Source organism: Cucurbita pepo, chromosome 1 (assembly GCF_057944985.1).
Source record: "Cucurbita pepo subsp. pepo isolate OVF chromosome 1, ASM5794498v1, whole genome shotgun sequence".
Taxonomy (NCBI): domain Eukaryota; kingdom Viridiplantae; phylum Streptophyta; class Magnoliopsida; order Cucurbitales; family Cucurbitaceae; genus Cucurbita; species Cucurbita pepo.
Window position 1 is genome coordinate 9,492,687 of NC_141798.1, and position 14,976 is coordinate 9,507,662.

Here is a 14,976-nt window from a genome sequence, read left to right on the forward strand (position 1 = left end):
GCACGTGCGTGCACCCACCCTCGCCTCGATCATGCCCACCCCGCATGCGTTAAATGCAATTTGTGCGCATGGCATGTCGGGTGCGATCATACCAGCACTAATGCACCGGATCCCATCAGAACTCCGCAGTTAAGCGTGCTTGGGCGAGAGTAGTACTAAGTTGGGTGACCACTTGGGAAGTCCTCGTGTTGCACCCCTTTTTTATATTTCTTTTGCTCGTTACTTCAATTTCTCCCCGTTCTTTTCTTCCTTTCTTTACAAATGGCAACCTCGCACGCTCACGCCCATCGCGTTTCTTCTCCCCGACGTGTCCGCGCGGGCCCCGCCGGCCGTTCCCAGCACGTGCGTGCACCCACCCTCGCCTCGATCATGCCCACCCCGCATGCGTTAAATGCAATTTGTGCGCATGGCATGTCGGGTGCGATCATACCAGCACTAATGCACCGGATCCCATCAGAACTCCGCAGTTAAGCGTGCTTGGGCGAGAGTAGTACTAAGTTGGGTGACCACTTGGGAAGTCCTCGTGTTGCACCCCTTTTTTATATTTCTTTTGCTCGTTACTTCAATTTCTCCCCGTTCTTTTCTTCCTTTCTTTACAAATGGCAACCTCCCCCGCTCGCACGCTCACGCCCATCGCGTTTCTTCTCCCCGACGTGTCCGCGCGGGCCCCGCCGGCCGTTCCCAGCACGTGCGTGCACCCACCCTCGCCTCGATCATGCCCACCCCGCATGCGTTAAATGCAATTTGTGCGCATGGCATGTCGGGTGCGATCATACCAGCACTAATGCACCGGATCCCATCAGAACTCCGCAGTTAAGCGTGCTTGGGCGAGAGTAGTACTAAGTTGGGTGACCACTTGGGAAGTCCTCGTGTTGCACCCCTTTTTTATATTTCTTTTGCTCGTTACTTCAATTTCTCCCCGTTCTTTTCTTCCTTTCTTTACAAATGGCAACCTCGCACGCTCACGCCCATCGCGTTTCTTCTCCCCGACGTGTCCGCGCGGGCCCCGCCGGCCGTTCCCAGCACGTGCGTGCACCCACCCTCGCCTCGATCATGCCCACCCCGCATGCGTTAAATGCAATTTGTGCGCATGGCATGTCGGGTGCGATCATACCAGCACTAATGCACCGGATCCCATCAGAACTCCGCAGTTAAGCGTGCTTGGGCGAGAGTAGTACTAAGTTGGGTGACCACTTGGGAAGTCCTCGTGTTGCACCCCTTTTTTATATTTCTTTTGCTCGTTACTTCAATTTCTCCCCGTTCTTTTCTTCCTTTCTTTACAAATGGCAACCTCCCCCGCTCGCACGCTCACGCCCATCGCGTTTCTTCTCCCCGACGTGTCCGCGCGGGCCCCGCCGGCCGTTCCCAGCACGTGCGTGCACCCACCCTCGCCTCGATCATGCCCACCCCGCATGCGTTAAATGCAATTTGTGCGCATGGCATGTCGGGTGCGATCATACCAGCACTAATGCACCGGATCCCATCAGAACTCCGCAGTTAAGCGTGCTTGGGCGAGAGTAGTACTAAGTTGGGTGACCACTTGGGAAGTCCTCGTGTTGCACCCCTTTTTTATATTTCTTTTGCTCGTTACTTCAATTTCTCCCCGTTCTTTTCTTCCTTTCTTTACAAATGGCAACCTCCCCCGCTCGCACGCTCACGCCCATCGCGTTTCTTCTCCCCGACGTGTCCGCGCGGGCCCCGCCGGACGTTCCCAGCACGTGCGTGCACCCACCCTCGCCTCGATCATGCCCACCCCGCATGCGTTAAATGCAATTTGTGCGCATGGCATGTCGGGTGCGATCATACCAGCACTAATGCACCGGATCCCATCAGAACTCCGCAGTTAAGCGTGCTTGGGCGAGAGTAGTACTAAGTTGGGTGACCACTTGGGAAGTCCTCGTGTTGCACCCCTTTTTTATATTTCTTTTGCTCGTTACTTCAATTTCTCCCCGTTCTTTTCTTCCTTTCTTTACAAATGGCAACCTCGCACGCTCACGCCCATCGCGTTTCTTCTCCCCGACGTGTCCGCGCGGGCCCCGCCGGCCGTTCCCAGCACGTGCGTGCACCCACCCTCGCCTCGATCATGCCCACCCCGCATGCGTTAAATGCAATTTGTGCGCATGGCATGTCGGGTGCGATCATACCAGCACTAATGCACCGGATCCCATCAGAACTCCGCAGTTAAGCGTGCTTGGGCGAGAGTAGTACTAAGTTGGGTGACCACTTGGGAAGTCCTCGTGTTGCACCCCTTTTTTATATTTCTTTTGCTCGTTACTTCAATTTCTCCCCGTTCTTTTCTTCCTTTCTTTACAAATGGCAACCTCGCACGCTCACGCCCATCGCGTTTCTTCTCCCCGACGTGTCCGCGCGGGCCCCGCCGGCCGTTCCCAGCACGTGCGTGCACCCACCCTCGCCTCGATCATGCCCACCCCGCATGCGTTAAATGCAATTTGTGCGCATGGCATGTCGGGTGCGATCATACCAGCACTAATGCACCGGATCCCATCAGAACTCCGCAGTTAAGCGTGCTTGGGCGAGAGTAGTACTAAGTTGGGTGACCACTTGGGAAGTCCTCGTGTTGCACCCCTTTTTTATATTTCTTTTGCTCGTTACTTCAATTTCTCCCCGTTCTTTTCTTCCTTTCTTTACAAATGGCAACCTCCCCCGCTCGCACGCTCACGCCCATCGCGTTTCTTCTCCCCGACGTGTCCGCGCGGGCCCCGCCGGCCGTTCCCAGCACGTGCGTGCACCCACCCTCGCCTCGATCATGCCCACCCCGCATGCGTTAAATGCAATTTGTGCGCATGGCATGTCGGGTGCGATCATACCAGCACTAATGCACCGGATCCCATCAGAACTCCGCAGTTAAGCGTGCTTGGGCGAGAGTAGTACTAAGTTGGGTGACCACTTGGGAAGTCCTCGTGTTGCACCCCTTTTTTATATTTCTTTTGCTCGTTACTTCAATTTCTCCCCGTTCTTTTCTTCCTTTCTTTACAAATGGCAACCTCCCCCGCTCGCACGCTCACGCCCATCGCGTTTCTTCTCCCCGACGTGTCCGCGCGGGCCCCGCCGGCCGTTCCCAGCACGTGCGTGCACCCACCCTCGCCTCGATCATGCCCACCCTGCATGCGTTAAATGCAATTTGTGCGCATGGCATGTCGGGTGCGATCATACCAGCACTAATGCACCGGATCCCATCAGAACTCCGCAGTTAAGCGTGCTTGGGCGAGAGTAGTACTAAGTTGGGTGACCACTTGGGAAGTCCTCGTGTTGCACCCCTTTTTTATATTTCTTTTGCTCGTTACTTCAATTTCTCCCCGTTCTTTTCTTCCTTTCTTTACAAATGGCAACCTCGCACGCTCACGCCCATCGCGTTTCTTCTCCCCGACGTGTCCGCGCGGGCCCCGCCGGCCGTTCCCAGCACGTGCGTGCACCCACCCTCGCCTCGATCATGCCCACCCCGCATGCGTTAAATGCAATTTGTGCGCATGGCATGTCGGGTGCGATCATACCAGCACTAATGCACCGGATCCCATCAGAACTCCGCAGTTAAGCGTGCTTGGGCGAGAGTAGTACTAAGTTGGGTGACCACTTGGGAAGTCCTCGTGTTGCACCCCTTTTTTATATTTCTTTTGCTCGTTACTTCAATTTCTCCCCGTTCTTTTCTTCCTTTCTTTACAAATGGCAACCTCCCCCGCTCGCACGCTCACGCCCATCGCGTTTCTTCTCCCCGACGTGTCCGCGCGGGCCCCGCCGGCCGTTCCCAGCACGTGCGTGCACCCACCCTCGCCTCGATCATGCCCACCCCGCATGCGTTAAATGCAATTTGTGCGCATGGCATGTCGGGTGCGATCATACCAGCACTAATGCACCGGATCCCATCAGAACTCCGCAGTTAAGCGTGCTTGGGCGAGAGTAGTACTAAGTTGGGTGACCACTTGGGAAGTCCTCGTGTTGCACCCCTTTTTTATATTTCTTTTGCTCGTTACTTCAATTTCTCCCCGTTCTTTTCTTCCTTTCTTTACAAATGGCAACCTCCCCCGCTCGCACGCTCACGCCCATCGCGTTTCTTCTCCCCGACGTGTCCGCGCGGGCCCCGCCGGCCGTTCCCAGCACGTGCGTGCACCCACCCTCGCCTCGATCATGCCCACCCCGCATGCGTTAAATGCAATTTGTGCGCATGGCATGTCGGGTGCGATCATACCAGCACTAATGCACCGGATCCCATCAGAACTCCGCAGTTAAGCGTGCTTGGGCGAGAGTAGTACTACTAAGTTGGGTGACCACTTGGGAAGTCCTCGTGTTGCACCCCTTTTTTATATTTCTTTTGCTCGTTACTTCAATTTCTCCCCGTTCTTTTCTTCCTTTCTTTACAAATGGCAACCTCCCCTGCTCGCACGCTCACGCCCATCGCGTTTCTTCTCCCCGACGTGTCCGCGCGGGCCCCGCCGGCCGTTCCCAGCACGTGCGTGCACCCACCCTCGCCTCGATCATGCCCACCCCGCATGCGTTAAATGCAATTTGTGCGCATGGCATGTCGGGTGCGATCATACCAGCACTAATGCACCGGATCCCATCAGAACTCCGCAGTTAAGCGTGCTTGGGCGAGAGTAGTACTAAGTTGGGTGACCACTTGGGAAGTCCTCGTGTTGCACCCCTTTTTTATATTTCTTTTGCTCGTTACTTCAATTTCTCCCCGTTCTTTTCTTCCTTTCTTTACAAATGGCAACCTCCCCCGCTCGCACGCTCACGCCCATCGCGTTTCTTCTCCCCGACGTGTCCGCGCGGGCCCCGCCGGCCGTTCCCAGCACGTGCGTGCACCCACCCTCGCCTCGATCATGCCCACCCCGCATGCGTTAAATGCAATTTGTGCGCATGGCATGTCGGGTGCGATCATACCAGCACTAATGCACCGGATCCCATCAGAACTCCGCAGTTAAGCGTGCTTGGGCGAGAGTAGTACTACTAAGTTGGGTGACCACTTGGGAAGTCCTCGTGTTGCACCCCTTTTTTATATTTCTTTTGCTCGTTACTTCAATTTCTCCCCGTTCTTTTCTTCCTTTCTTTACAAATGGCAACCTCCCCCGCTCGCACGCTCACGCCCATCGCGTTTCTTCTCCCCGACGTGTCCGCGCGGGCCCCGCCGGCCGTTCCCAGCACGTGCGTGCACCCACCCTCGCCTCGATCATGCCCACCCCGCATGCGTTAAATGCAATTTGTGCGCATGGCATGTCGGGTGCGATCATACCAGCACTAATGCACCGGATCCCATCAGAACTCCGCAGTTAAGCGTGCTTGGGCGAGAGTAGTACTACTAAGTTGGGTGACCACTTGGGAAGTCCTCGTGTTGCACCCCTTTTTTATATTTCTTTTGCTCGTTACTTCAATTTCTCCCCGTTCTTTTCTTCCTTTCTTTACAAATGGCAACCTCCCCCGCTCGCACGCTCACGCCCATCGCGTTTCTTCTCCTCGACGTGTCCGCGCGGGCCCCACCGGCCGTTCCCAGCACGTGCGTGCACCCACCCTCGCCTCGATCATGCCCACCCCGCATGCGTTAAATGCAATTTGTGCGCATGGCATGTCGGGTGCGATCATACCAGCACTAATGCACCGGATCCCATCAGAACTCCGCAGTTAAGCGTGCTTGGGCGAGAGTAGTACTAAGTTGGGTGACCACTTGGGAAGTCCTCGTGTTGCACCCCTTTTTTATATTTCCTTTGCTCATTACTTCAATTTCTCCCCGTTCTTTTCTTCCTTTCTTTACAAATGGCAACCTCCCCCGCTCGCACGCTCACGCCCATCGCGTTTCTTCTCCCGTTCCCAGCACGTGCGTGCACCCACCCTCGCCTCGATCATGCCCACCCCGCATGCGTTAAATGCAATTTGTGCGCATGGCATGTCGGGTGCGATCATACCAGCACTAATTCACCGGATCCCATCAGAACTCCGCAGTTAAGCGTGCTTGGGCGAGAGTAGTACTAAGTTGGGTGACCACTTGGGAAGTCCTCGTGTTGCACCCCTTTTTTATATTTCTTTTGCTCGTTACTTCAATTTCTCCCCGTTCTTTTCTTCCTTTCTTTACAAATGGCAACCTCCCCCGCTCGCACGCTCACGCCCATCGCGTTTCTTCTCCCCGACGTGTCCGCGCGGGCCCCGCCGGCCGTTCCCAGCACGTGCGTGCACCCACCCTCGCCTCGATCATGCCCACCCCGCATGCGTTAAATGCAATTTGTGCGCATGGCATGTCGGGTGCGATCATACCAGCATTAATGCACCGGATCCCATCAGAACTCCGCAGTTAAGCGTGCTTGGGCGAGAGTAGTACTACTAAGTTGGGTGACCACTTGGGAAGTCCTCGTGTTGCACCCCTTTTTTATATTTCTTTTGCTCGTTACTTCAATTTCTCCCCGTTCTTTTCTTCCTTTCTTTACAAATGGCAACCTCCCCCGCTCGCACGCTCACGCCCATCGCGTTTCTTCTCCCCGACGTGTCCGTGCGGGCCCCGCCGGCCGTTCCCAGCACGTGCGTGCACCCACCCTCGCCTCGATCATGCCCACCCCGCATGCGTTAAATGCAATTTGTGCGCATGGCATGTCGGGTGCGATCATACCAGCACTAATGCACCGGATCCCATCAGAACTCCGCAGTTAAGCGTGCTTGGGCGAGAGTAGTACTAAGTTGGGTGACCACTTGGGAAGTCCTCGTGTTGCACCCCTTTTTTATATTTCTTTTGCTCGTTACTTCAATTTCTCCCCGTTCTTTTCTTCCTTTCTTTACAAATGGCAACCTCCCCCGCTCGCACGCTCACGCCCATCGCGTTTCTTCTCCCCGACGTGTCCGCGCGGGCCCCGCCGGCCGTTCCCAGCACGTGCGTGCACCCACCCTCGCCTCGATCATGCCCACCCCGCATGCGTTAAATGCAATTTGTGCGCATGGCATGTCGGGTGCGATCATACCAGCACTAATGCACCGGATCCCATCAGAACTCCGCAGTTAAGCGTGCTTGGGCGAGAGTAGTACTACTAAGTTGGGTGACCACTTGGGAAGTCCTCGTGTTGCACCCCTTTTTTATATTTCTTTTGCTCGTTACTTCAATTTCTCCCCGTTCTTTTCTTCCTTTCTTTACAAATGGCAACCTCCCCCGCTCGCACGCTCACGCCCATCGCGTTTCTTCTCCCCGACGTGTCCGCGCGGGCCCCGCCGGCCGTTCCCAGCACGTGCGTGCACCCACCCTCGCCTCGATCATGCCCACCCCGCATGCGTTAAATGCAATTTGTGCGCATGGCATGTCGGGTGCGATCATACCAGCACTAATGCACCGGATCCCATCAGAACTCCGCAGTTAAGCGTGCTTGGGCGAGAGTAGTACTAAGTTGGGTGACCACTTGGGAAGTCCTCGTGTTGCACCCCTTTTTTATATTTCTTTTGCTCGTTACTTCAATTTCTCCCCGTTCTTTTCTTCCTTTCTTTACAAATGGCAACCTCCCCCGCTCGCACGCTCACGCCCATCGCGTTTCTTCTCCCCGACGTGTCCGCGCGGGCCCCGCCGGCCGTTCCCAGCACGTGCGTGCACCCACCCTCGCCTCGATCATGCCCACCCCGCATGCGTTAAATGCAATTTGTGCGCATGGCATGTCGGGTGCGATCATACCAGCACTAATGCACCGGATCCCATCAGAACTCCGCAGTCAAGCGTGCTTGGGCGAGAGTAGTACTAAGTTGGGTGACCACTTGGGAAGTCCTCGTGTTGCACCCCTTTTTTATATTTCTTTTGCTCGTTACTTCAATTTCTCCCCGTTCTTTTCTTCCTTTCTTTACAAATGGCAACCTCCCCCGCTCGCACGCTCACGCCCATCGCGTTTCTTCTCCCCGACGTGTCCGCGCGGGCCCCGCCGGCCGTTCCCAGCACGTGCGTGCACCCACCCTCGCCTCGATCATGCCCACCCCGCATGCGTTAAATGCAATTTGTGCGCATGGCATGTCGGGTGCGATCATACCAGCACTAATGCACCGGATCCCATCAGAACTCCGCAGTTAAGCGTGCTTGGGCGAGAGTAGTACTAAGTTGGGTGACCACTTGGGAAGTCCTCGTGTTGCACCCCTTTTTTATATTTCTTTTGCTCGTTACTTCAATTTCTCCCCGTTCTTTTCTTCCTTTCTTTACAAATGGCAACCTCCCCCGCTCGCACGCTCACGCCCATCGCGTTTCTTCTCCCCGACGTGTCCGCGCGGGCCCCGCCGGCCGTTCCCAGCACGTGCGTGCACCCACCCTCGCCTCGATCATGCCCACCCCGCATGCGTTAAATGCAATTTGTGCGCATGGCATGTCGGGTGCGATCATACCAGCACTAATGCACCGGATCCCATCAGAACTCCGCAGTTAAGCGTGCTTGGGCGAGAGTAGTACTAAGTTGGGTGACCACTTGGGAAGTCCTCGTGTTGCACCCCTTTTTTATATTTCTTTTGCTCGTTACTTCAATTTCTCCCCGTTCTTTTCTTCCTTTCTTTACAAATGGCAACCTCGCACGCTCACGCCCATCGCGTTTCTTCTCCCCGACGTGTCCGCGCGGGCCCCGCCGGCCGTTCCCAGCACGTGCGTGCACCCACCCTCGCCTCGATCATGCCCACCCCGCATGCGTTAAATGCAATTTGTGCGCATGGCATGTCGGGTGCGATCATACCAGCACTAATGCACCGGATCCCATCAGAACTCCGCAGCTAAGCGTGCTTGGGCGAGAGTAGTACTAAGTTGGGTGACCACTTGGGAAGTCCTCGTGTTGCACCCCTTTTTTATATTTCTTTTGCTCGTTACTTCAATTTCTCCCCGTTCTTTTCTTCCTTTCTTTACAAATGGCAACCTCCCCCGCTCGCACGCTCACGCCCATCGCGTTTCTTCTCCCCGACGTGTCCGCGCGGGCCCCGCCGGCCGTTCCCAGCACGTGCGTGCACCCACCCTCGCCTCGATCATGCCCACCCCGCATGCGTTAAATGCAATTTGTGCGCATGGCATGTCGGGTGCGATCATACCAGCACTAATGCACCGGATCCCATCAGAACTCCGCAGTTAAGCGTGCTTGGGCGAGAGTAGTACTACTAAGTTGGGTGACCACTTGGGAAGTCCTCGTGTTGCACCCCTTTTTTATATTTCTTTTGCTCGTTACTTCAATTTCTCCCCGTTCTTTTCTTCCTTTCTTTACAAATGGCAACCTCCCCCGCTCGCATGCGTTAAATGCAATTTGTGCGCATGGCATGTCGGGTGCGATCATACCAGCACTAATGCACCGGATCCCATCAGAACTCCGCAGTTAAGCGTGCTTGGGCGAGAGTAGTACTACTAAGTTGGGTGACCACTTGGGAAGTCCTCGTGTTGCACCCCTTTTTTATATTTCTTTTGCTCGTTACTTCAATTTCTCCCCGTTCTTTTCTTCCTTTCTTTACAAATGGCAACCTCCCCCGCTCGCACGCTCACGCCTATCGCGTTTCTTCTCCCCGACGTGTCCGCGCGGGCCCCGCCGGCCGTTCCCAGCACGTGCGTGCACCCACCCTCGCCTCGATCATGCCCACCCCGCATGCGTTAAATGCAATTTGTGCGCATGGCATGTCGGGTGCGATCATACCAGCACTAATGCACCGGATCCCATCAGAACTCCGTAGTTAAGCGTGCTTGGGCGAGAGTAGTACTAAGTTGGGTGACCACTTGGGAAGTCCTCGTGTTGCACCCCTTTTTTATATTTCTTTTGCTCGTTACTTCAATTTCTCCCCGTTCTTTTCTTCCTTTCTTTACAAATGGCAACCTCCCCCGCTCGCACGCTCACGCCCATCGCGTTTCTTCTCCCCGACGTGTCCGCGCGGGCCCCGCCGGCCGTTCCCAGCACGTGCGTGCACCCACCCTCGCCTCGATCATGCCCACCCCGCATGCGTTAAATGCAATTTGTACGCATGGCATGTCGGGTGCGATCATACCAGCACTAATGCACCGGATCCCATCAGAACTCCGCAGTTAAGCGTGCTTGGGCGAGAGTAGTACTAAGTTGGGTGACCACTTGGGAAGTCCTCGTGTTGCACCCCTTTTTTATATTTCTTTTGCTCGTTACTTCAATTTCTCCCCGTTCTTTTCTTCCTTTCTTTACAAATGGCAACCTCGCACGCTCACGCCCATCGCGTTTCTTCTCCCCGACGTGTCCGCGCGGGCCCCGCCGGCCGTTCCCAGCACGTGCGTGCACCCACCCTCGCCTCGATCATGCCCACCCCGCATGCGTTAAATGCAATTTGTGCGCATGGCATGTCGGGTGCGATCATACCAGCACTAATGCACCGGATCCCATCAGAACTCCGCAGTTAAGCGTGCTTGGGCGAGAGTAGTACTAAGTTGGGTGACCACTTGGGAAGTCCTCGTGTTGCACCCCTTTTTTATATTTCTTTTGCTCGTTACTTCAATTTCTCCCCGTTCTTTTCTTCCTTTCTTTACAAATGGCAACCTCCCCCGCTCGCACGCTCACGCCCATCGCGTTTCTTCTCCCCGACGTGTCCGCGCGGGCCCCGCCGGCCGTTCCCAGCACGTGCGTGCACCCACCCTCGCCTCGATCATGCCCACCCCGCATGCGTTAAATGCAACTTGTGCGCATGGCATGTCGGGTGCGATCATACCAGCGTTAATGCACCGGATCCCATCAGAACTCCGCAGTTAAGCGTGCTTGGGCGAGAGTAGTACTAAGTTGGGTGACCACTTGGGAAGTCCTCGTGTTGCACCCCTTTTTTATATTTCTTTTGCTCGTTACTTCAATTTCTCCCCGTTCTTTTCTTCCTTTCTTTACAAATGGCAACCTCCCCCGCTCGCACGCTCACGCCCATCGCGTTTCTTCTCCCCGACGTGTCCGCGCGGGCCCCGCCGGCCGTTACCAGCACGTGCGTGCACCCACCCTCGCCTCGATCATGCCCACCCCGCATGCGTTAAATGCAATTTGTGCGCATGGCATGTCGGGTGCGATCATACCAGCACTAATGCACCGGATCCCATCAGAACTCCGCAGTTAAGCGTGCTTGGGCGAGAGTAGTACTAAGTTGGGTGACCACTTGGGAAGTCCTCGTGTTGCACCCCTTTTTTATATTTCTTTTGCTCGTTACTTCAATTTCTCCCCGTTCTTTTCTTCCTTTCTTTACAAATGGCAACCTCCCCCGCTCGCACGCTCACGCCCATCGCGTTTCTTCTCCCCGACGTTTCCGCGCGGGCCCCGCCGGCCGTTCCCAGCACGTGCGTGCACCCACCCTCGCCTCGATCATGCCCACCCCGCATGCGTTAAATGCAATTTGTGCGCATGGCATGTCGGGTGCGATCATACCAGCACTAATGCACCGGATCCCATCAGAACTCCGCAGTTAAGCGTGCTTGGGCGAGAGTAGTACTAAGTTGGGTGACCACTTGGGAAGTCCTCGTGTTGCACCCCTTTTTTATATTTCTTTTGCTCGTTACTTCAATTTCTCCCCGTTCTTTTCTTCCTTTCTTTACAAATGGCAACCTCCCCCGCTCGCACGCTCACGCCTATCGCGTTTCTTCTCCCCGACGTGTCCGCGCGGGCCCCGCCGGCCGTTCCCAGCACGTGCGTGCACCCACCCTCGCCTCGATCATGCCCACCCCGCATGCGTTAAATGCAATTTGTGCGCATGGCATGTCGGGTGCGATCATACCAGCACTAATGCACCGGATCCCATCAGAACTCCGCAGTTAAGCGTGCTTGGGCGAGAGTAGTACTAAGTTGGGTGACCACTTGGGAAGTCCTCGTGTTGCACCCCTTTTTTATATTTCTTTTGCTCGTTACTTCAATTTCTCCCCGTTCTTTTCTTCCTTTCTTTACAAATGGCAACCTCCCCCGCTCGCACGCTCACGCCCATCGCGTTTCTTCTCCCCGACGTGTCCGCGCGGGCCCCGCCGGCCGTTCCCAGCACGTGCGTGCACCCACCCTCGCCTCGATCATGCCCACCCCGCATGCATTAAATGCAATTTGTGCGCATGGCATGTCGGGTGCGATCATACCAGCACTAATGCACCGGATCCCATCAGAACTCCGCAGCTAAGCGTGCTTGTGCGAGAGTAGTACTAAGTTGGGTGACCACTTGGGAAGTCCTCGTGTTGCACCCCTTTTTTATATTTCTTTTGCTCGTTACTTCAATTTCTCCCCGTTCTTTTCTTCCTTTCTTTACAAATGGCAACCTCCCCCGCTCGCACGCTCACGCCCATCGCGTTTCTTCTCCCCGACGTGTCCGCGCGGGCCCCGCCGGCCGTTCCCAGCACGTGCGTGCACCCACCCTCGCCTCGATCATGCCCACCCCGCATGCGTTAAATGTAACTTGTGCGCATGGCATGTCGGGTGCGATCATACCAGCACTAATGCACTGGATCCCATCAGAACTCCGCAGTGAAGCGTGCTTGGGCGAGAGTAGTACTAAGTTGGGTGACCACTTGGGAAGTCCTCGTGTTGCACCCCTTTTTTATATTTCTTTTGCTCGTTACTTCAATTTCTCCCCGTTCTTTTCTTCCTTTCTTTACAAATGGCAACCTCCCCCGCTCGCACGCTCACGCCCATCGCGTTTCTTCTCCCCGACGTGTCCGCGCGGGCCCCGCCGGCCGTTCCCAGCACGTGCGTGCACCCACCCTCGCCTCGATCATGCCCACCCCGCATGCGTTAAATGCAACTTGTGCGCATGGCATGTCGGGTGCGATCATACCAGCACTAATGCACCGGATCCCATCAGAACTACGCAGTTAAGCGTGCTTGGGCGAGAGTAGTACTAAGTTGGGTGACCACTTGGGAAGTCCTCGTGTTGCACCCCTTTTTTATATTTCTTTTGCTCGTTACTTCAATTTCTCCCCGTTCTTTTCTTCCTTTCTTTACAAATGGCAACCTCCCCCGCTCGCACGCTCACGCCCATCGCGTTTCTTCTCCCCGACGTGTCCGCGCGGGCCCCGCCGGCCGTTCCCAGCACGTGCGTGCACCCACCCTCGCCTCGATCATGCCCACCCCGCATGCGTTAAATGCAACTTGTGCGCATGGCATGTCGGGTGCGATCATACCAGCACTAATGCACCGGATCCCATCAGAACTCCGCAGTTAAGCGTGCTTGGGCGAGAGTAGTACTAAGTTGGGTGACCACTTGGGAAGTCCTCGTGTTGCACCCCTTTTTTATATTTCTTTTGCTCGTTACTTCAATTTCTCCCCGTTCTTTTCTTCCTTTCTTTACAAATGGCAACCTCCCCCGCTCGCACGCTGACGCCCATCGCGTTTCTTCTCCCCGACGTGTCCGCGCGGGCCCCGCCGGCCGTTCCCAGCACGTGCGTGCACCCACCCTCGCCTCGATCATGCCCACCCCGCATGCGTTAAATGCAACTTGTGCGCATGGCATGTCGGGTGCGATCATACCAGCACTAATGCACCGGATCCCATCAGAACTCCGCAGTGAAGCGTGCTTGGGCGAGAGTAGTACTAAGTTGGGTGACCACTTGGGAAGTCCTCGTGTTGCACCCCTTTTTTATATTTCTTTTGCTCGTTACTTCAATTTCTCCCCGTTCTTTTCTTCCTTTCTTTACAAATGGCAACCTCCCCCGCTCGCACGCTCACGCCCATCGCGTTTCTTCTCCCCGACGTGTCCGCGCGGGCCCCGCCGGCCGTTCCCAGCACGTGCGTGCACCCACCCTCGCCTCGATCATGCCCACCCCGCATGCGTTAAATGCAACTTGTGCTCATGGCATGTCGGGTGCGATCATACCAGCACTAATGCACTGGATCCCATCAGAACTCCGCAGTTAAGCGTGCTTGGGCGAGAGTAGTACCAAGTTGGGTGACCACTTGGGAAGTCCTCGTGTTGCACCCCTTTTTTATATTTCTTTTGCTCGTTACTTCAATTTCTCCCCGTTCTTTTCTTCCTTTCTTTACAAATGGCAACCTCCCCTGCTCGCACGCTCACGCCCATCGCGTTTCTTCTCCCCGACGTGTCCGCGCGGGCCCCGCCGGCCGTTCCCAGCACGTGCGTGCACCCACCCTCGCCTCGATCATGCCCACCCCGCATGCGTTAAATGCAACTTGTGCGCATGGCATGTCGGGTGCGATCATACCAGCACTAATGCACCGGATCCCATCAGAACTCCGCAGTTAAGCGTGCTTGGGCGAGAGTAGTACTAAGTTGGGTGACCACTTGGGAAGTCCTCGTGTTGCACCCCTTTTTTATATTTCTTTTGCTCGTTACTTCAATTTCTCCCCGTTCTTTTCTTCCTTTCTTTACAAATGGCAACCTCCCCCGCTCGCACGCTCACGCCCATCGCGTTTCTTCTCCCCGACGTGTCCGCGCGGGCCCCGCCGGCCGTTCCCAGCACGTGCGTGCACCCACCCTCGCCTCGATCATGCCCACCCCGCATTCGTTAAATGCAACTTGTGCGCATGGCATGTCGGGTGCGATCATACCAGCGTTAATGCACCGGATCCCATCAGAACTCCGCAGTTAAGCGTGCTTGGGCGAGAGTAGTACTAAATTGGGTGACCACTTGGGAAGTCCTCGTGTTGCACCCCTTTTTTATATTTCTTTTGCTCGTTACTTCAATTTCTCCCCGTTCTTTTCTTCCTTTCTTAACAAATGGCAACCTCCCCCGCTCGCACGCTCACGCCCATCGCGTTTCTTCTCCCCGACGTGTCCGCGCGGGCCCCGCCGGCCGTTCCCAGCACGTGCGTGCACCCACCCTCGCCTCGATCATGCCCACCCCGCATGCGTTAAATGCAATTTGTTCGCATGGCATGTCGGGTGCGATCATACCAGCACTAATGCACCGGATCCCATCAGAACTCCGCAGTTAAGCGTGATTGGGCGAGAGTAGTACTAAGTTGGGTGACCACTTGGGAAGTCCTCGTGTTGCACCCCTTTTTTATATTTCTTTTGCTCGTTACTTCAATTTCTCCCCGTTCTTTTCTTCCTTTCTTTACAAATGGCAAC

The 14,976-nt window shown here is 55.6% G+C and overlaps 44 non-coding genes across 44 annotated transcripts; all 44 read left to right on the top strand.

The window, feature by feature from the left end:
• The first annotated feature begins 78 nt into the window (after positions 1–78).
• LOC147793991 (5S ribosomal RNA) lies at positions 79–197 on the top strand. Its single transcript, XR_015413157.1, has one exon. It is a non-coding gene; the product is annotated as a 5S ribosomal RNA (ribosomal RNA).
• Positions 198–416: 219 nt separating this feature from the next.
• On the top strand, positions 417–535 carry LOC147793992 (5S ribosomal RNA). The gene has a single exon (XR_015413170.1). It is a non-coding gene; the product is annotated as a 5S ribosomal RNA (ribosomal RNA).
• Positions 536–762: 227 nt separating this feature from the next.
• LOC147793993 (5S ribosomal RNA) lies at positions 763–881 on the top strand. The gene has a single exon (XR_015413195.1). It is a non-coding gene; the product is annotated as a 5S ribosomal RNA (ribosomal RNA).
• Positions 882–1,100: 219 nt separating this feature from the next.
• On the top strand, positions 1,101–1,219 carry LOC147793994 (5S ribosomal RNA). The gene has a single exon (XR_015413220.1). It is a non-coding gene; the product is annotated as a 5S ribosomal RNA (ribosomal RNA).
• Positions 1,220–1,446: 227 nt separating this feature from the next.
• Positions 1,447–1,565, top strand: LOC147793995 (5S ribosomal RNA). Its single transcript, XR_015413236.1, has one exon. It is a non-coding gene; the product is annotated as a 5S ribosomal RNA (ribosomal RNA).
• A 227-nt stretch (positions 1,566–1,792) lies between these two features.
• LOC147793996 (5S ribosomal RNA) lies at positions 1,793–1,911 on the top strand. The gene has a single exon (XR_015413255.1). It is a non-coding gene; the product is annotated as a 5S ribosomal RNA (ribosomal RNA).
• A 219-nt stretch (positions 1,912–2,130) lies between these two features.
• LOC147793997 (5S ribosomal RNA) lies at positions 2,131–2,249 on the top strand. The gene has a single exon (XR_015413273.1). It is a non-coding gene; the product is annotated as a 5S ribosomal RNA (ribosomal RNA).
• A 219-nt stretch (positions 2,250–2,468) lies between these two features.
• Positions 2,469–2,587, top strand: LOC147793998 (5S ribosomal RNA). Its single transcript, XR_015413289.1, has one exon. It is a non-coding gene; the product is annotated as a 5S ribosomal RNA (ribosomal RNA).
• A 227-nt stretch (positions 2,588–2,814) lies between these two features.
• LOC147793999 (5S ribosomal RNA) lies at positions 2,815–2,933 on the top strand. The gene has a single exon (XR_015413316.1). It is a non-coding gene; the product is annotated as a 5S ribosomal RNA (ribosomal RNA).
• Positions 2,934–3,160: 227 nt separating this feature from the next.
• On the top strand, positions 3,161–3,279 carry LOC147794000 (5S ribosomal RNA). The gene has a single exon (XR_015413335.1). It is a non-coding gene; the product is annotated as a 5S ribosomal RNA (ribosomal RNA).
• Positions 3,280–3,498: 219 nt separating this feature from the next.
• On the top strand, positions 3,499–3,617 carry LOC147794001 (5S ribosomal RNA). The gene has a single exon (XR_015413350.1). It is a non-coding gene; the product is annotated as a 5S ribosomal RNA (ribosomal RNA).
• A 227-nt stretch (positions 3,618–3,844) lies between these two features.
• On the top strand, positions 3,845–3,963 carry LOC147794002 (5S ribosomal RNA). Its single transcript, XR_015413366.1, has one exon. It is a non-coding gene; the product is annotated as a 5S ribosomal RNA (ribosomal RNA).
• A 227-nt stretch (positions 3,964–4,190) lies between these two features.
• LOC147794003 (5S ribosomal RNA) lies at positions 4,191–4,312 on the top strand. The gene has a single exon (XR_015413496.1). It is a non-coding gene; the product is annotated as a 5S ribosomal RNA (ribosomal RNA).
• A 227-nt stretch (positions 4,313–4,539) lies between these two features.
• On the top strand, positions 4,540–4,658 carry LOC147794004 (5S ribosomal RNA). The gene has a single exon (XR_015413391.1). It is a non-coding gene; the product is annotated as a 5S ribosomal RNA (ribosomal RNA).
• A 227-nt stretch (positions 4,659–4,885) lies between these two features.
• On the top strand, positions 4,886–5,007 carry LOC147794005 (5S ribosomal RNA). Its single transcript, XR_015413498.1, has one exon. It is a non-coding gene; the product is annotated as a 5S ribosomal RNA (ribosomal RNA).
• Positions 5,008–5,234: 227 nt separating this feature from the next.
• Positions 5,235–5,356, top strand: LOC147794006 (5S ribosomal RNA). Its single transcript, XR_015413499.1, has one exon. It is a non-coding gene; the product is annotated as a 5S ribosomal RNA (ribosomal RNA).
• Positions 5,357–5,583: 227 nt separating this feature from the next.
• LOC147794007 (5S ribosomal RNA) lies at positions 5,584–5,702 on the top strand. Its single transcript, XR_015413419.1, has one exon. It is a non-coding gene; the product is annotated as a 5S ribosomal RNA (ribosomal RNA).
• Positions 5,703–5,901: 199 nt separating this feature from the next.
• Positions 5,902–6,020, top strand: LOC147794008 (5S ribosomal RNA). The gene has a single exon (XR_015413149.1). It is a non-coding gene; the product is annotated as a 5S ribosomal RNA (ribosomal RNA).
• A 227-nt stretch (positions 6,021–6,247) lies between these two features.
• Positions 6,248–6,369, top strand: LOC147794009 (5S ribosomal RNA). The gene has a single exon (XR_015413554.1). It is a non-coding gene; the product is annotated as a 5S ribosomal RNA (ribosomal RNA).
• A 227-nt stretch (positions 6,370–6,596) lies between these two features.
• Positions 6,597–6,715, top strand: LOC147794010 (5S ribosomal RNA). Its single transcript, XR_015413434.1, has one exon. It is a non-coding gene; the product is annotated as a 5S ribosomal RNA (ribosomal RNA).
• A 227-nt stretch (positions 6,716–6,942) lies between these two features.
• On the top strand, positions 6,943–7,064 carry LOC147794011 (5S ribosomal RNA). The gene has a single exon (XR_015413503.1). It is a non-coding gene; the product is annotated as a 5S ribosomal RNA (ribosomal RNA).
• Positions 7,065–7,291: 227 nt separating this feature from the next.
• On the top strand, positions 7,292–7,410 carry LOC147794012 (5S ribosomal RNA). Its single transcript, XR_015413449.1, has one exon. It is a non-coding gene; the product is annotated as a 5S ribosomal RNA (ribosomal RNA).
• Positions 7,411–7,637: 227 nt separating this feature from the next.
• Positions 7,638–7,756, top strand: LOC147794013 (5S ribosomal RNA). Its single transcript, XR_015413162.1, has one exon. It is a non-coding gene; the product is annotated as a 5S ribosomal RNA (ribosomal RNA).
• A 227-nt stretch (positions 7,757–7,983) lies between these two features.
• Positions 7,984–8,102, top strand: LOC147794014 (5S ribosomal RNA). The gene has a single exon (XR_015413469.1). It is a non-coding gene; the product is annotated as a 5S ribosomal RNA (ribosomal RNA).
• A 227-nt stretch (positions 8,103–8,329) lies between these two features.
• Positions 8,330–8,448, top strand: LOC147794015 (5S ribosomal RNA). Its single transcript, XR_015413482.1, has one exon. It is a non-coding gene; the product is annotated as a 5S ribosomal RNA (ribosomal RNA).
• Positions 8,449–8,667: 219 nt separating this feature from the next.
• LOC147794016 (5S ribosomal RNA) lies at positions 8,668–8,786 on the top strand. Its single transcript, XR_015413087.1, has one exon. It is a non-coding gene; the product is annotated as a 5S ribosomal RNA (ribosomal RNA).
• A 227-nt stretch (positions 8,787–9,013) lies between these two features.
• LOC147794017 (5S ribosomal RNA) lies at positions 9,014–9,135 on the top strand. Its single transcript, XR_015413507.1, has one exon. It is a non-coding gene; the product is annotated as a 5S ribosomal RNA (ribosomal RNA).
• A 119-nt stretch (positions 9,136–9,254) lies between these two features.
• On the top strand, positions 9,255–9,376 carry LOC147794018 (5S ribosomal RNA). The gene has a single exon (XR_015413508.1). It is a non-coding gene; the product is annotated as a 5S ribosomal RNA (ribosomal RNA).
• A 227-nt stretch (positions 9,377–9,603) lies between these two features.
• On the top strand, positions 9,604–9,722 carry LOC147794019 (5S ribosomal RNA). The gene has a single exon (XR_015413089.1). It is a non-coding gene; the product is annotated as a 5S ribosomal RNA (ribosomal RNA).
• A 227-nt stretch (positions 9,723–9,949) lies between these two features.
• On the top strand, positions 9,950–10,068 carry LOC147794020 (5S ribosomal RNA). The gene has a single exon (XR_015413497.1). It is a non-coding gene; the product is annotated as a 5S ribosomal RNA (ribosomal RNA).
• Positions 10,069–10,287: 219 nt separating this feature from the next.
• On the top strand, positions 10,288–10,406 carry LOC147794021 (5S ribosomal RNA). The gene has a single exon (XR_015413516.1). It is a non-coding gene; the product is annotated as a 5S ribosomal RNA (ribosomal RNA).
• Positions 10,407–10,633: 227 nt separating this feature from the next.
• On the top strand, positions 10,634–10,752 carry LOC147794022 (5S ribosomal RNA). The gene has a single exon (XR_015413241.1). It is a non-coding gene; the product is annotated as a 5S ribosomal RNA (ribosomal RNA).
• Positions 10,753–10,979: 227 nt separating this feature from the next.
• On the top strand, positions 10,980–11,098 carry LOC147794023 (5S ribosomal RNA). The gene has a single exon (XR_015413553.1). It is a non-coding gene; the product is annotated as a 5S ribosomal RNA (ribosomal RNA).
• A 227-nt stretch (positions 11,099–11,325) lies between these two features.
• Positions 11,326–11,444, top strand: LOC147794024 (5S ribosomal RNA). Its single transcript, XR_015413569.1, has one exon. It is a non-coding gene; the product is annotated as a 5S ribosomal RNA (ribosomal RNA).
• A 227-nt stretch (positions 11,445–11,671) lies between these two features.
• LOC147794025 (5S ribosomal RNA) lies at positions 11,672–11,790 on the top strand. The gene has a single exon (XR_015413580.1). It is a non-coding gene; the product is annotated as a 5S ribosomal RNA (ribosomal RNA).
• A 227-nt stretch (positions 11,791–12,017) lies between these two features.
• On the top strand, positions 12,018–12,136 carry LOC147794026 (5S ribosomal RNA). The gene has a single exon (XR_015413379.1). It is a non-coding gene; the product is annotated as a 5S ribosomal RNA (ribosomal RNA).
• A 227-nt stretch (positions 12,137–12,363) lies between these two features.
• Positions 12,364–12,482, top strand: LOC147794027 (5S ribosomal RNA). The gene has a single exon (XR_015413349.1). It is a non-coding gene; the product is annotated as a 5S ribosomal RNA (ribosomal RNA).
• A 227-nt stretch (positions 12,483–12,709) lies between these two features.
• LOC147794028 (5S ribosomal RNA) lies at positions 12,710–12,828 on the top strand. Its single transcript, XR_015413421.1, has one exon. It is a non-coding gene; the product is annotated as a 5S ribosomal RNA (ribosomal RNA).
• A 227-nt stretch (positions 12,829–13,055) lies between these two features.
• On the top strand, positions 13,056–13,174 carry LOC147794029 (5S ribosomal RNA). Its single transcript, XR_015413581.1, has one exon. It is a non-coding gene; the product is annotated as a 5S ribosomal RNA (ribosomal RNA).
• Positions 13,175–13,401: 227 nt separating this feature from the next.
• On the top strand, positions 13,402–13,520 carry LOC147794030 (5S ribosomal RNA). Its single transcript, XR_015413127.1, has one exon. It is a non-coding gene; the product is annotated as a 5S ribosomal RNA (ribosomal RNA).
• A 227-nt stretch (positions 13,521–13,747) lies between these two features.
• Positions 13,748–13,866, top strand: LOC147794031 (5S ribosomal RNA). Its single transcript, XR_015413292.1, has one exon. It is a non-coding gene; the product is annotated as a 5S ribosomal RNA (ribosomal RNA).
• Positions 13,867–14,093: 227 nt separating this feature from the next.
• Positions 14,094–14,212, top strand: LOC147794032 (5S ribosomal RNA). Its single transcript, XR_015413582.1, has one exon. It is a non-coding gene; the product is annotated as a 5S ribosomal RNA (ribosomal RNA).
• A 227-nt stretch (positions 14,213–14,439) lies between these two features.
• On the top strand, positions 14,440–14,558 carry LOC147794033 (5S ribosomal RNA). Its single transcript, XR_015413344.1, has one exon. It is a non-coding gene; the product is annotated as a 5S ribosomal RNA (ribosomal RNA).
• A 227-nt stretch (positions 14,559–14,785) lies between these two features.
• Positions 14,786–14,904, top strand: LOC147794034 (5S ribosomal RNA). The gene has a single exon (XR_015413341.1). It is a non-coding gene; the product is annotated as a 5S ribosomal RNA (ribosomal RNA).
• Positions 14,905–14,976: the final 72 nt, after the last annotated feature.